This window comes from Oryctolagus cuniculus, chromosome 4, assembly GCF_964237555.1.
Source record: "Oryctolagus cuniculus chromosome 4, mOryCun1.1, whole genome shotgun sequence".
NCBI classification, from domain to species: domain Eukaryota; kingdom Metazoa; phylum Chordata; class Mammalia; order Lagomorpha; family Leporidae; genus Oryctolagus; species Oryctolagus cuniculus.
Window position 1 is genome coordinate 125,232,181 of NC_091435.1, and position 15,303 is coordinate 125,247,483.

General features: G+C 42.8%; 1 protein-coding gene across 6 annotated transcripts in view; it reads left to right on the forward strand.

Annotated features, from left to right (window-relative positions):
* Positions 1-15,303, forward strand: part of PLCH1 (phospholipase C eta 1) — a 300,525-nt gene that overhangs the window by 64,808 nt on the left and 220,414 nt on the right. The gene's annotated exons all lie outside the window — the stretch shown is intronic.

Consider the following 15,303-nt stretch of genomic DNA (forward strand, 5'->3'; position numbering starts at 1 on the left):
GAAAAGAGAGAGAGAATGAAATTTTCCATCCACTGGTTCACCCCCCAAAATGGCTACGACAGTTGGGAATGGTCTCAACCAATGTCAGGAACCCAGAACTCCATCTGGGTCCCCCATGAGGGAGGCAGGGACCCAAGCACTGGTCATCCTCTGCTGCTTTCCTAGGTACATTAGCAGGAGCTGGATTGGAAGTGGAGCAACTGGGACTTGAAGGGGAGTTCATATGGGATGCTTGCATATCAGGGGGTTTGTTGAACCCACTGTGCCACAATGCTGAGCCCCGAAGGGAGCTTTGTTAATATGATAAAGGATATTTCCAAATAACTTTCAACAGACAATACACTCAATAGTACAACATTAAAAGTATTCTTGTTAAGATCAAGACCATTGTTCTGTGTAATATTGTTTTTCACAGGTTGGTGTCACGCTATATCCTACTTTTTCCACATGGCATTATATAATGAATATTTTCCCATGTCACCTATAAATTCTTTATATACAGTTGTCAATATTTACACAACAATCAGTGCGGCCACAATAGTTGGATATTTAGTTTTCTATTTTTTTCTGAGTCATAAAAATATCTTGTTGTATTCATTTGGTCTGTGTCTTTATTTCTTCTGAATTTATCTCCATCAGATAAGTTATTGGACCAAAAGGAATGGATATTGTAATGCTCTGTATACATATGATGGTTCCTCAAAAAGTTCATGGAAAATAATATCTAAGAAAGTTTATTTTGCTGCAAAACATTTTTGAAATCCATGCATGATCTTTTCATAAAATGCATTTTCCATGAGCTTTTGGAAGACCTCTTTCATGCATGGATTTCAAATATTTGCACCAAAATCTTTTATTACCCTTTTTAATCTTCTACCACTTTCCATGCACTTGTTGAAATAGCCTCATGTAGTATTTTAGACAGCATGCACATGTCTTTGGAAGGTCGATTCAATCTCATCTCTACTGCAGGGCATTTTCAGCCTTTGATTGCTTTAAAGAAAAGAAAACACACCAGCAACTTGGGGTTTAGCGGTGTCTCCTGTGAGCCTTAAAAATTGAACAAAGTACCCTTTTATTTCTTTCCCTTTGTGTACATAGTTGGGAGGGGGCTAGGCTGTGGAATTAGCCTGTTTGCAGAGCCTGTTAACAACCAGTTTGATGCTGCTTGGAGACCTGTGGAGAGTGGGGGAGGAGGCCTTGTTGGGGGAACCCATCAGCCTGGTGGCATGTGGCAGCTCTGGCCAGGACTCAGCCTTCAGAACTGCTTTAGAAGCTGTCAGCTTGGGCCAGAGGGAAAGGAACCCAGGCTCCTTCCACCTCACCCTCTACTCTGTGTGTACTTTTCATAAAATTAATGAAGAAATGAGGGAGGAGCAAATTTCTTTAAAATTTTAGCTTTAAACTGGATTTAATTTGAATTCTCTGCGCTTAGGGACTGTTGGGTACAGCATTTCCAAATGTGCTGTGTTATATGCTAGAGGCTGTGATGTACAGAGTCTTGTGTGTGTTTAAAGATTATTTATTTATTTGGAAGGCAGAGTTAGAGAGGGAGAAACAGAGGTCTTCCATCTGCTGGTTCATTCTCCAAATGGCTGAAATAGCCACGGCTGGGCCAGAATGAAACCAGGAGCTTTGTCCAGGTCTCCCATGTGGATGGCAGAGCCCAAGCACTTGGGTCATCTTCTATTGCTTTCCCAAGCACATTAGCAGGGACCTGGATAGAAATGGAGCAGCTGGGACAGTAACCAGCACCCTGGCGTTGCAGGTGGCAGCTTAATCTGCCATGCCACGACTTTGGCTACCACCCCAATGTATTGTGTTAAGAGAGTTTTCCTTCAGCCCTCCTTTTTCTAAGTGCTTATCACTTTTTATTGCTTATTTATTTATTTTAAAGATTTATTTACTTATCTGAAAGTCAGAGTTACTGAGAGAGAGGAGGGGCTGAGACAGAGACAGAGAGAGAGAGAGAGAAGGAGGGAGGGAGGTCATTCTTCCATCCGCTGGTTCACTCCCCAGTTGGCCTCAACGGCTGGAGCTGCGCTGATCCAAAGCCAGGAGCAAGGAGCTTCTTCTGGGTCTCCCACATGGGTGCAGGGGCCCAAGGACTTGGACTATCTTCTGCTGCTTTCCCAGGCCATAGCAGAGAGCTGGATCAGAAGTGGAGCAACTGAGACTCAAACCAGCACCCATATGGGATGCCGGCACTGCAGGCGGTGGTGGCTTTACCTGCTACATCACAGTGCCAGCCCCAATTTTTAAATATTACTGTCAGAGTCTATTACTTTTGCCTTTTATCTCTCAGCAAGGCTTAAAGTGATGGAAAGTATTACTTCTCTATATAAATTAAATGCTATATACGTGATGTCTGAGAGTTCATTTTGGGATTCCTTAGGGTTATTTCAATTTATAGTTAAAGATGAATGGATCCTAATATTAGGGAGGAGTTGCCTATAATTCTTATCAATAGAATGCTGAATATTAAAGTTGGACAGGTTCTGAAAGAGTGTTTTCATTCACTACCAGTCCTCTTTTTTGAAGCAACTAAAAGAGTTGTGGAGATTTATCAGAGATGCAACATTAGAGGTAGGACTGGCTACAAATCTGGCCTTTTTTGACTTCGAGTTTTCCCATTGCCCCTTGATATCATGCAACCATGTTGCACGAACTAGTGATTCTTTTTCCAATAGCAAAGTGAGTTTATGCATTAGGTTTTAATTTCTGACTATATCTTCTTCCCTGTTAGCAATCTGGAGAACACATGAGACCTTCAGACAGTTTTTACAATGATGTCTGGCTAGAAAACTTGGCTTTGGTATTTTTGAACTTGGTCCAAGTAGCTCACTCAAATTTCAGTTCAAAGCAGCCTCTCACCATTTGGTACCCAAAGGACTGATACTCTACTCTGATCAACTTCAATCCATACACTCTCAAAGGTTCTTGGCTAGAGGGGCAAGGTAATTTTAAATCGATAACGTAAAAATCAGTAATATTTATTTTTTCCATCTGTCTCTTCTCTTTGGTCTGTGGTGGAGTTGGGTTGAATGGTAGAAGTGGAAAGAATTAGAGTCTTAACTATCACGAATAATCCAACTCTAGGCGCTTTCCACAGAGTGGCAGAAGACGGGAAGGAAACAGCACAGGACAGGGAGTGCAGCCCTGGATTTGGAGGCAGAGATGTGGGTTTGCTGTTTCCTGTTTTTTTTTTTGACAGGCAGAGTGGACAGTGAGAGAGAGAGAGGTCTTCCTTTGCCGTTGGTTCACCCTCCAATGGCTGCCACGGCCGGCGCACTGCGGCCGGCGCACCGCGCTGATCCGATGGCAGGAGCCAGGTACTTCTCCTGGTCTCCCATGGGGTGCAGGGCCCAAGCATTTGGGCCATCCTCCACTGCACTCCCTGGCCACAGCAGAGGGCTGGCCTGGAAGAGGGGCAACCGGGACAGAATCCGGCGCCCCAACCGGGACTAGAACCCGGTGTGCTGGCGCCGCAAGGTGGAGGATTAGCCTAGTGAGCCGCGGCGCCGACCATGTTTCCTGTTACTCTGTTAAACTTAACAGTGTGTGATTCACAGCATTATTCTAAGGATCATTTCCACAAGGTCAAATATGGAAATACTGTGTAAACCATAAGGTGATTTACAAATAATATATTATTTAGAAAGTGGAAATGAATGGGAGTGGGAATGTTGGTTGTTACAGAAGAGGGGTGTCAGAAGAGAATGGGCTGTGGTGATAATAGTCACAGTGCGGGAAAGGAGGAAGAGATGGTAGTCAGTGATGTGGGCAATGGGAATATTAATTTCCAATACAGGTTCTTTTTTAAAAATTATTTATTTGAAAGGTGTTAGAGAGAGGGGGAGAGACAGACAGACAGACAGACATCGTCCCTCTGTTGGATCATTCCTCAAATGGCTTCAATGGCCAGGACTGGGCCAGGCCAAAGCCAAGAACCTAGAACTCCATCTGGATCTCCCACATAGGTGACAAGACCCAAGTACTTAGGCCTTCTTCCACTGCTGCTGCTTGCCCAGGCATATTAGCTGGGAGATGGATTGGAAGTGGAGCAAATGGGACTAGAACCTGTGCTCATATGGGATGCTAGCATTGTAGGCAGTAGCTTTAACCTGCTGTGTTATGATACAGGCCCTGCTACTCTAGGTTCTTGTCTCACACAGAGGTAGAAACACTAAGCAGAGACTAGCATCATATGCAACTAGGAACAGAATTTATTTAACAATGAGAGACTAGACATACATTTACACACAAGTATGGGCCACCCCACACAGAAATATCCATTATAAGTGGGCCAAAGTGTTGCCCATAAAGGAGAAAAAAAAGAAAACCTCTAAGCAAGAGTGGGAGAGGTCTGTCTGAGAGTGCTAATGGCCTGAGAGAGCAATGGAAGATGGCTCAAGTCCTTGGGCCCCTGCACCCTTGTGGGAGACCTGGAAGAAGCTCCTGGCTTCAAAATTTGTTCAACTCTGGCCATTGCAGCCATTTAGGGGAGTGAACCAGCAGATGGAAGATCTCTCTTTCGCTCTCTGTAACTCTGCCTTTCAAATAAATAAGTAGATCTTTTAAAAAAGAGAGAGAGAGTTAAGTTGGATGGGTACAAGAGTTCCAGCTCACCTAAACTTTAACTAACTGCTTAGTTACAGTTAGTAAGATGTGGTAGAGACATCTCTCTACTTAACTCCCTCCTACTACGTACAGTTGTCTTTAAAGATTTTCCTATTTCTTTTTTTTGCTTTAGCACAGTATCATAACTGTGACTTCCATGTTTAAACTGGAATATTGTGCCATTTAAGGCATTTATTCAAGTGTCTTGTACAGATCTACAGTGCTTCATAAAACTCATGTTTAAGCGGTAGTATATACTTGCCTTGCATTCAAAACAGCTGAAGAAATGCTAATGATGAAAATAAGGTTTTGGATTTTGCTCTGCTTAAGTAGATCTTCAAATGGTGTGGAGGAATCCTTTTAACCAGAACAAAGGGCTTGAAGGCCGCATATCCCTAGGGAAAGCCAAGTAAATACAGTCATGTTTTTGATCTTAGAGTCAGTTAAGAACTTGTCCAAGGTCTCCCCTCCCCCTGCCATGAGTAACTTGTTGAAACCAGAACAGAGAACTCGTGACTATATGTTGCTAGGCTGAGATATTTTATCAGTCACTTTGGTTGCAAGTGACAGAACCCTCAATTCAATATGGCTAAAAAAAAAAAAAAAGGAATATACTGGCTCACTCAACTATAAGTTGCAGGGATAGATCTAGTTTTAGGGTCACACTAGAAGGACTTGGTTTCTCTTTATTTTTCTTGGTTAGAATCAATCTTTGACAGATTTTTGCCTTGTATAGACAAGATTGAAGCCAAGAGCTTTGAGGCTTGTATCTTCAGATTTCAAGTCCAACAGAAGAGGGAATTTCTTTTCCAATGGTTCAAACAGACATTTGTGCCTGGGGGACCTGGTGTTGGTGTAGTAGGTAGGTGGCCACTTGGAACCCCTGTGTCCCACATTGGAATGCCTGGTTCAAAACCCTGCTCCTCTGCTTCCAGTACAGCTTCCTGCTAATGCACATGCTGAGAGGCAGCAGATGATGTCTGTAACTCATGTGGGAGACTTGGATTGAATCTGGGCTCCTGGCCTTGGCCTGTTACAGGCATTTGGAGAGTGAACCAGAAGATGGAAGATCTTTCTGTTTCTCTCTTTGTGTGTGTCTTTCAAATGAAAAAAAAAAATTTTATAGAGTTATTTAATTGAAAGAGCTTATAGAGAGAGAAAAAGAGAAAGAGAGAGAGAGAGATTGAGAGATCTTCCATTCGCTGGTTCACTCTCCAGATGGCCACAATGGCTGGAGCTGGGCTGGTCCAAAGCCAGGAGCCAGGAGCTTCTTCTGGGTCTCCCACATGGGTGCAGGGGCCTAAGCACTTGAGTCATCTTCCTTCACTTTCCCAGGTGCATTAGCAGAGAGCTGGATCAGAACTGGCACCCATATGGGATGCCAGTGTCACAGTCAGCTGTTTTAACCTGCTATGACATAGTGCTGGCCCCAATAAATAAAAATTTAAGCAACATATTAAAAAGAAACAAAATTGTGCCTGATGTGGCAGTAATCTGAAGTGGGCCATATGCACCTGTTGCAATATGGCATTGAGAATGCAATTCTCTGATTTGCCAGACTAGGCCACGTGCCCACTTGAAACAGGTGATGGGGCTGATAGCACCAAAATCTCCTGAACAGAAAGTGGGTTGAATTTCCTAGAAGGAAAAGGGGAAATCAGCAGTTGTTTGCTACTGAGGAAGTTTTATTTAAGTAGCTGTAGGTGAGAAGTTTTTTTTTTTTTAATTAATTAATTTATTTGAAAGGCACAATCCCAGAGAGAGAAAGAGAGAGGGGGGGAGAGAGAGAGAGAGAGAGAGAGAGAGAGAGAGAGATCTTATATCTGCTGGTTCGCTCCAAATGACCGCAGAGGCTGGGGCTGGGCCAGTTTCCTGGAACTCCATCCGGGTCTCCCATATGGGTCACAGGCACCCAAGCACTGGGCCATCTTCCAGGGCTTTCCCAGGTACATTAGCAGGGAGCTGCATGAGAAGTGGTATAGCTGGGACTCTCGTAAGTGATGCCAGCATGGCAGGTGGCAGTTTAACCCACTTCTCCGCAATGCAGGCCCTGGAAGGATTTTGTTGTTTGTCAAGTTTTAAAATCTTGGCAAATAATTATTCCTCAAAATGTATTTCCTGTTTTTCTTAGTTAAAAGTGATGTGATACCATTGAATTTTTAACAGTTCTTTGTTAGTGGTGTCCTCCTGTCACACTTTCCTGTCTTGTAGTTTGACATTGTCAATTTTGGTCATGAAACTACAAATAAAAATGGCAGAAAATGTAGAATGATTATAAAAGTTGCTAACTACCTATAAAATAAGCAGAGGAGCATTTACACTTTTTAGATATGTTTTTTTAAAAAAGATTTATTCATTCATTTGAAAGGTAGCGTTATAGAGAAAGAAGGAGAGACAGAGAGAGAGAGAGAGATCTTTCATCTGCTGGTTCACTCCACAATAGCCAGGACTGGGCCAGGCTACAGCCAGGAATCAGGAGCTTCTTCTGTATCTCACACATGGCCCAACCCCTTGGATCATCCTCCACTCTCTTCCCAGGCACATGAGCAGGGAAATGGATCAGAAGTGGAGCAGCCAGGATTTGAACCAGAGCCCATGGGGGATACTGGTGTTGCAGTTCACAGCTTTAACCTATTGAGCCACAGCACTAGCTGACAATTCATGCTTTATATAACTTTTTTTAGTTATTGTTGCACTATAATCTTTGAAGTTTAGTGTCTTTGAGTACAGTTGATTATAATTTCTTTTCTAAACCATATTTATACTCTATAAAATATTTTACTGATATGACTTGAGTGTCACAATATATTGGTAGGTTACTGGGTGAAAAAAGTAGACTACAGAATAGAAGGATCTAGTTTGTGTTAAATTGACAGACCCAATGTCCATGTTAGGTACTCTGAGAAATGCTATAATGATGAAAGTTTTTAAAGCTTTGTTGTGTATGTCAAGCTTCTAAATAAAATTGTGAAGGATAAATAAAACACACATATATATAGCCTCACTTGTAATTTTACCATCCATGGATGGAAGGAAGAATGGAATCCATATTAACCTTGTTCTGGAGGTAGATTTTAAAGCTGATTTTAATAATTAATTGGTTCCAGGGCCAGCCCTGTGACATAGCAGGTAAAGCTGCTGCCTGCAGTGCTGGCATCCCATAAGTGGCGCCAATCCCAGTCCTGGCTGTTCCATTTCCAATCCAGCTCTCTGCTGTGGCCTGGGAAAGCAGTAGAAGATTGTCCAAGTCCTTGGGCCCCTGCACCCATGTAGGAGACCCAGAAGAAGCTCCTGGATCCTGGCTTCGGATCAGCACAGGTCTGGCTGTTGTGGCCAATTGGAGAGTGAACCAGCAGATGGAAGATTTCTCTCTCTCTCTCTCTCTGCCTCTCCTTCTTTCTGTGTAACTCTGACTTTCAAATGAATAAATAAATCTTAAAAATAAATTAACAAATAAATCTTTAAAAAATAAATAATTGGTTCCCTTTGTGATTTTTTTTAGTTACTGTAAGTTATTACTTTGTTAAGTCATTTTAAGTATTAGCTATCTGTATTTTCTACAAGGAACATACCTCTACATGTTCTAACACATAATTGGCTGTAGAGTTTTAAATGTAACATGCATGTGTTATTTCTACCTCTAGGGAGATAGAGTAAGCATTTTGTAATCCCCTAAAGAATGTTACAAAAACCAAACATCATTTCTTTTCCTGAATATTAACCAAACAGCTTCAGATTGGGTACAACAGAAGTATATCTCTAATAAAAAAATAATCAATGAAAGTTCACACAGTTGGGGCCATGAAACTTTGAAAAGAACTCTGCTTTAGACTGGTGGAGATTTATCTGATAGTGAGCAGCATTATTTTGCACGTCACATGTTCTTTTGGCCACACCAGGAATGAGTCCTATGGCCTCAGTTTAAGCTGGCCACACTAGGAGAGGTTTGGCTTAGCTGGTGTCTAAGTTCCCTTTTAAGCAGTGAGCTCTAGGCTATGACTCATCTAAATTTGCCTGAAGCTAAAATGAGGTTTGTGCATAATTCTTCCCCTGTCCTCTGCCCTGCCCCACTATTCCTTTCATAATCTCCTGTTCTGTTATCTGTAATCTCTAAGTTTTGAAACCATTTGCTTGGGTTCTGGAGGCCAGAGTAAGTGTGTCCTTCTATCAGTCTCTGATTGGCAGGAATCCAGAAAACACAGCATCTGATGTTTTAACCTGCAGGTTAAAACCTGAGGGCCTGCAGTATGTGCAGAGGCCTGGGTCTGGCACTCAGGCAGTGTAAAGTTTCTTCCTATCCTTCAGCAACAAATATTGAAGGGGAGGCAAGATATCCAAACAACCAAGCTAAGGTGGCACATAGAGGCCAGCGGGTTTCAATTATGCATATCTCTGTGCTCCAGCTCAGCCACTGAAGCTCTCTAAGCCCTCTTTCCCCAGCAACATCCATCTGCCAGAGTTTCTTCAAGGAGTACAGCAACAGTTCATATAGGAGTACAGCAACAGTTCATATAGGAGTTGTTTTGTTTGGCTGCACTTTTGATCACCTGTGGAGCTTTAAAACCCACTAATGCCCCAGTCCCAAACCCAGAGATTCTGATGTGATTGACCTGAGTGTGGTTTGGGATTGTCATCAAGGTTGAGACTTACTGATGGAAGGCCTCATCGCGGTGCATGGTACAGAGCAGGTACTCGCTAATTAGGAGCCAGGGATGTGGGCATGCAGTGAATGAAATAAATTTGGTAACTTGGGACATTTCATGAAGGCAATGGCATTTCACCCCTTCTTTAAAGAAAAGGGGACACAGTGAACAAAATGATCGAACAACTGGGAAGTCCGGGCCACTGATGTGAACCAGTACTCAAGTATCTCAGTATTACAAACATCTCTGCACATTTGTGTTTTTGTCCTTTATTAAAGGGTGGAAGGTTCTGACCCTGATTGCATATAGCAAGGGTATTACCCATATTCATGATCTATTGCTGTGTAACACATTACCCCAAATCTTAGTCTCTTCAACACTAATTATTTACTATTTTCACTTTGTCTCTGGTCAGAAATACAGACAGCACATGAAAGGCAAGGCTTGGTTCTGCCATCAGAAAGAGTAGCTGAGTCTTTGCATGGAGATGTGGGGTTAGCATCAGCCATATGTCCATTCATTCTCATGCTGTCTTAATGCATTTGGGCTGCTCTAACTAAATAACCCTTGACTGGTTTGGCTTACAAATGACACAAATTTATTTCTCACAGTTCTGGAGCCTGGGAAGTCCAAGATCAAGGCAGACTTGGTGAGAGCCTCTTCTGCGTTACACCTGGCTGCCAGTGTCTTGCTGTCCTCACATGGTGGACAGAATGAGCGAGCTCCCTGGGGCTTCTTCTATAAGTCCACTATTGCCAATCATCTTGACAGATCCCAAACACGCCACCTCCTGCTACCTTCACATAGGACGTTCGCATTCTATGTAAGAATTTTAGGCAGACACAAACTTTCACACCACAGCACGTGTCTGTGTTTGATGTTGACTGAGGTCCTAAGCAGGAATGCTTACACCTGGGCTTACTTGCTGCGTGGTGGCTGGATTCCCAGGACAAGTATCCTGAGGGAGAAGCTATAGCCATTTTTATGATCTTTGTCAAGGGAGACTTATAGCATCAACTCCAGCTCAACAATTTCATTGTTAGAAATCAGTCCCTGTCTCCAGTCCACTTTCAGGGGAAGGTGAATCTAGATTCCACTTTTTGAAGGGCAGAATGTATAAGAATTTGCTGGCTTTTTTTTTTTTTTTTTTTTTGACAGGCAGAGTTAGAGAGAGAGACAGAGAGAAATGTCTTCCTTCCGTTGGTTCACCCCCTCAAAATGGCCGCTATGGCCGCAGTGCATCTGCTGATCCAAAGCCAGGAGCCAGGTGCTTCTCCTGGTCTCCCACATGGGAGCAGGGGCCCAAGCACTTGGGCCATCCTCCACTGTCTTCCCAGGCCACAGCAGAGAGCTGGACTGGAAGAGGAGCAACCGGGACGGAATCCGGTGCCCCAACCGGGACTAGAATCCAGAGTACCGGCGCCACAGGCGGAGGATTAGCCTAGTGAGCCGTGGCACCAGCCTGCTGGATGTTTTTTAAAACTGCTGCATTATATAATAGGCTTGTTGGTCCTTCTGGCCTGTCATGGCTGGAACCTTGGGCTTGGAATCTGAAATTAAGATTTCAAGTCCCATTTCTAACTTCCTAGCAGCACAGGTTAATCACTTAATCTCTGTAACACCTTAATAATGCCTGTCTCAGGAGATTAATGAAGATAATGGGCAAAATGAGCATCATGTAAGTGCATGTCTTTATTAACTATGAACAGATGAAATTATGTCACCTTTTTTTTTTTCAAAAAAAATTATTTATTTTTATTTGTAAGGCAGAGCTACAGAGAAAGAGAGAGGGCCCTACATCATCTTCTGATTCCACTATCACCTTCCTTGGATTGGGAATGAGCATAATAGAGTGACAGCTGAAACCACAAGATCACATTAGGAAGGAAGGATGAGCATGAAACCAGAGAGGGTTCTCTTTAATTCCATGTAATTTAAAATGTTTCCAATATAACAATAAATATACGTTTTTATAGGAGATGGTTATTACAAAAAATTATGTCTAATCCTTAGAAAAGTTTTTTTTAACACTATAGAAGTCTTCAAAGTCACTTCCATTTTTGTGTATATAGTATATAAGAGAAAGAATTACAGTGATGCACACCCAACAAAAGTGGTCATTCCTGGAGAAGGACTTGAAATGAGGGAAGAAGGGACTTCTGTTTTTAAAAATATGTGCTGAATTTCCTCTGGCCTCAGAATCAGCCCTAAAGGCACTCGGATCTGGCTGAAAAGCCCATGAGAGTATTTCAGGCATGGAAAGCCAAGACACTCTGGCAAAAAGATCTCTGTGAGTGAGATCCCAGTGGAAAGAACAGGTCTTCAAAGAGGGAGGTGCCTTTCTCTGAAGGGAGGAGAGAACCTCCACTTTGACTATGACCGTGTCTAAACAAGATAAGAGTTGGAGAACTCAAGGGGCTTCCATAGCCTTGGAAACTCATAACTGGTGCATAGGGAGATTACTGATGCCATAAACAGGAGTGTCAATTGGTAAAGTCAACAACAGGAGTCACTGTGCACTTACTCCTCATGTAGGATCTCTGTCCTTAACGTGCTGTACACTGAGGCTTAATGCTATAACGAGTACTCAAACAGTATATTTCACTTTGTGTTTCTATGGGGGTGCAAACGACTGAAATCTTTGCTTAATGTACACTAAACTGATCTTCTGTAAAAAAAAAAAAAAAAAAAAAAAGAAATTTTCAATTCCCAACTTGACTCTCACTGGGATTAAACATGACAATAGGTCTGATCTGATTTCATCATCATTTAAAAAAAATCATCTATTATTTTTCACTTTATGTTTCTGTGTGGGAGCAAACTGTTGAAATACTTACTTAAGGTATACTAAGCTGATCTTCTGTATATTAAGATAATCGAAAATGAATCTTGATGTGAATGGAAGGGGAGAGGGAGTGGGAAAGGGGAGGGTTGTGGGTGGGAGGGACGGTATGGGGGGGGAAGCCATTGTAACACATGAGTCGTACTTCGGAAATTTATATTCATTAAATAAAAGATAAAAAAAAATAAAAAAAAAAGAAGAGGGAAAGGATAGGAAATTTAATACAGATTTAGTCACTATCGCAGGGGTTATAACCTCATAAATGAAAGTACTAAATGTTATTAATGTGAACTAGCCTATCTAGCCAACTCTTAAAATCGAACAATTCAGTGAATAGTTATGATGTGAAGATCATTAATATTCACCTGCAAGGCAACTGACAGGGAGAGGAAAAAACCTAATATTATACGGAGGGGTACTTATCACATAGGATACAATTCCAGTGATGCATCATGCTAGATGTAAAATAATGTATTCCAAACTAAATAAAATATACTTGCAAAATGAAAAAAAAATATATGTGCTGAATTTCAATGTTTGAGTTTAAAAAAACTAGTGACAGGGCTGGCATTGTGGTATAGCTGCCACCTGTGCCACTGGTATCCGATAAGGGTGGGAGCTGGTTCGTGTCCTGGCTGCTCCACTTCTTATCCAGCTCCCTGCTAATGGCCTGGGAAAAGCAGCAGAGAATGGACTAAGTCCTTGTACCCCTGCACTGATGTGGGAGACCTGGATGAAGCTCGTGGCTCCTGGCTTTTCTGTCTTGCCCAACCCGGGCCTTTGTGCTCATCTAAGGAGTAAACCAGCAGATGGAAGATATCTCCCTCTCTATGTGACTCAAACAAATCAATAAATCTTAAAAAAATTAATTAACATATCTAACTACATTATTTATATAACAAAATATTTTATGGGGCTGGCGCCGTGGCTCACTTGGTTAATCCTCCGCCTGCGGCTCCGGCATCCCATATGGGCATCAGATTCTAGTCCCAGTTGCTCCTCTTCCAGTCCAGCTCTCTGCTGTGGGCCAGGAGGGCAGTGGAGGATGGCCCAAGTTTTTGGCCTCTGCACCCGCATGGAAGACCAGGAAGAAGCATCTGGCTCCTGGCTTCGGATCAGCACAGCTCTGGCCGTAGTGGCCATTTAGGGAGTGAACCAACGGAATGAAGACCCTTCTCTCTGTCTCTCTCTCTCACTGTCTATAACTCTACCTGTCAAATAAAAAAAATACTTTAAAAATATTTTATTGGGGCTGGCACTTTGGCGCAGCAGGTTAGGCCATGGCCTGCAGCACCAGCTGCATATGGGTGCCAGTTCGAGTCTTGGCTGCTCCACTTCTGAACCAGCTCCTTACTAATGTGCCTGGGAAAGCAGTGGAGGATGGCCCAAGTGTTTGGGCCCCAGCACCCAAGAGAGACCTGGAGGAAGCTCTTGGCTTCTGACATTGGCCTGGCTCAGCCTTGGTCATCGTAGCCATTTGGAAGTGGATGGAAGATCTTTCTCTGTCTCTCCCTCTCTCTCTTGGTAACTCTGCCTTTCAAACAAATAAATAAATCTTTTTTTTAAAAAAATCTCATTTTATTTACTTGAAAGACAGACTGACAGATTGAGAGGGGAGAGAGAGTTATCTTTGTCTGTTGATATACTCCCCAAGTGCTCACAACAGCCAGGAGTAGCCCAGGAGTTAGGAACTCCATCCAGGTCTCTCATGTGAGTGGTAGGAACCCAGATACTTGGGCCATAATCATTTGCTGCCTCCCGGGTGCATTAGCAGGAAGCTGCATCTGAAGTGCAGTAGCCAGGATTCAAACCAGATACTATGGTCAGGGAAGCTGGTGTCTCAAGTGGCAGCTTAACTCATTGTGCTATAATGCTCCCCCCCCCCCCCTTTTTAAAGAGATCTTTGTGTGTGTTCTATTGTCTGGGTGAGAGTCTGAGGGATTGTTTTCCTAATCAGCCTTTTTATCTGGTTTTTTTTTTTTTGGTCATATTTTATAGTCAGTTCCATGCAGTGGTGAGACTTCATAGGCCTTAGGGAGTGGGATAAGCAGCCAGACTTGGCTGGAGGGGATGAGGGGAGCCTAAGCTTGGAGCCAAAGAAAGGAGAGTGGGGTTAGGTAAGACCCCTACTGGGGAAGGCTATGGGTGAGTCTGGTTGGGCGCAAAACAAGCTCTGATGGAAGGTTTAGGAGCCTTAGGGTCACCACTCTGATCATATTTTTCCATTTAGTGACTGAATTCATCCTGGGATACTTCCACAAGACTCTAGACTGCTTTCATGGGACAGATGACAAATTATTTCCCACCTGTGGGTTTCACTTCATATCAGCCCTGCTTGGTTTTTCCAGGCTTTGTTTTGTGAACAGAAAGGAGCTTGGAATTCTGAAAAGTTGCTTTGGCCAAATCCTGTGAACAAAGGGGGCCTTGTTCAGGGCAATGCACATCAGCCTTTGAAGGGGTTGAATTTGTCGGCTGCAGTCTCTGCTTTTCAGGTTCTTGCTGTAGTTAGCACTGTTTCTTGGTGTCTGGGAGAGTTCTACCTAGGAGCAGATCTGCCTGTTCACTCCAGTTCACTCACTTGAGGCCTGTGCCCAGCTCCAGTTAGACCAATAAGGTCAGCCTAAGTAGTTTCAGTTACTAGTGACCCTCAGGTGATACCCATAATCAGCTGTGTTTGGCTGATCTGGGACCATATGGATGCTGTTGTGTTTCTAATCTAATGTTTCTATGTGTTGATCTCTCAGTGCACCAGTGTGGTACCAACACAGAATTCAGGTATTAGGAATAAGAGTGTCCCTTGCATTAATCACCTCCCTTGTGCAACTGAAATTTTCTGAAAAAGTTAGTGGCATTGACTGATTTGGGTCCAGGTTGGATAGGGATGAGGCTGTGACAGCTAAATCAGTTATGAAACTTGCTGTCTGATAGTAGGTTGACAAGGGTATGTCAAAAATATATGGAAGAATGGAATTAAAAGGTAAGTTTAGTTTGGTGCAAAAACTTTTGAAATCCATAGTTTTTTCATGAAACACAGTTTCATGAAGACCCTTTATATGCAGAGTTTTTGATTTTTTGATTTTTTATTTTTTTTAAAGATTTTATTTATTTATTTTTTTGACAGGCAGAGTGGACAGTGAGAGAGAGAGACAGAGAGAAAGGTCTTCCTTTGCCGTTGGTTCACCCTCCAATGGCCGCCGC